A 702-nucleotide genomic window follows, 5' to 3' on the forward strand; every position below is an offset into this window, starting at 1 on the left:
ATTATTGCGCATCTAAGCGTGACGCTCAATACCATTGATTTCAATTTACTAGTGTTGCCACGACGTATCGCCAAGCTCATATCTGCAATTTCGTTTTGATCGGCAGCCCCCAAATTAAGACGTGAACCACTCACTACGTGGCTCGTGGATAGCCACAATGTGGCCTGAACAGCTGTGTCACCAGCCAATTAAACGTCACTGGTATATAAGACACAACATAGTACGTCAATATCGAATGTACCAGATCTACTTTTGTGGTAATTCGGAATCCTTTGCACTTAAATCAAGGAGGTCAACGCTAATTGACACAGAAAGATGAAGAGCCCATCCGGCAGCGCGCGCGATTTAGTCAAATTCGACCCGCAATTATTTACTAGTCGTATTTCACTTCTTGTGCCACCTTAATGTAGGATTATTTGATTTGCGAGCGTTCTGATTGCTTCCCAACAGCTTATACATTTGACCTATGAAAGGCAGCATACTGAGTTCATGTGAGAAGTGCCGTATCAATACAACTTCATTCTTTAACGTGATAGATAATGATATATTGCTACTACTATGTTCTCGACGAACATTGATTTATGTAACATTGCCGTTGCACTGAGGAAATTTTAAACTCCAGAGTCCGCGCTCACGACTGATATTTTGATACTTATGAATTAATCTCCCCGCAAAGCGAATCTTGGAGTTGTGCACTTTCCC

The sequence above is a fragment of the Plasmopara halstedii genome, assembly GCF_900000015.1.
Source record: "Plasmopara halstedii genome assembly, contig: Scaffold_3060, whole genome shotgun sequence".
NCBI lineage: Eukaryota > Oomycota > Peronosporomycetes > Peronosporales > Peronosporaceae > Plasmopara > Plasmopara halstedii.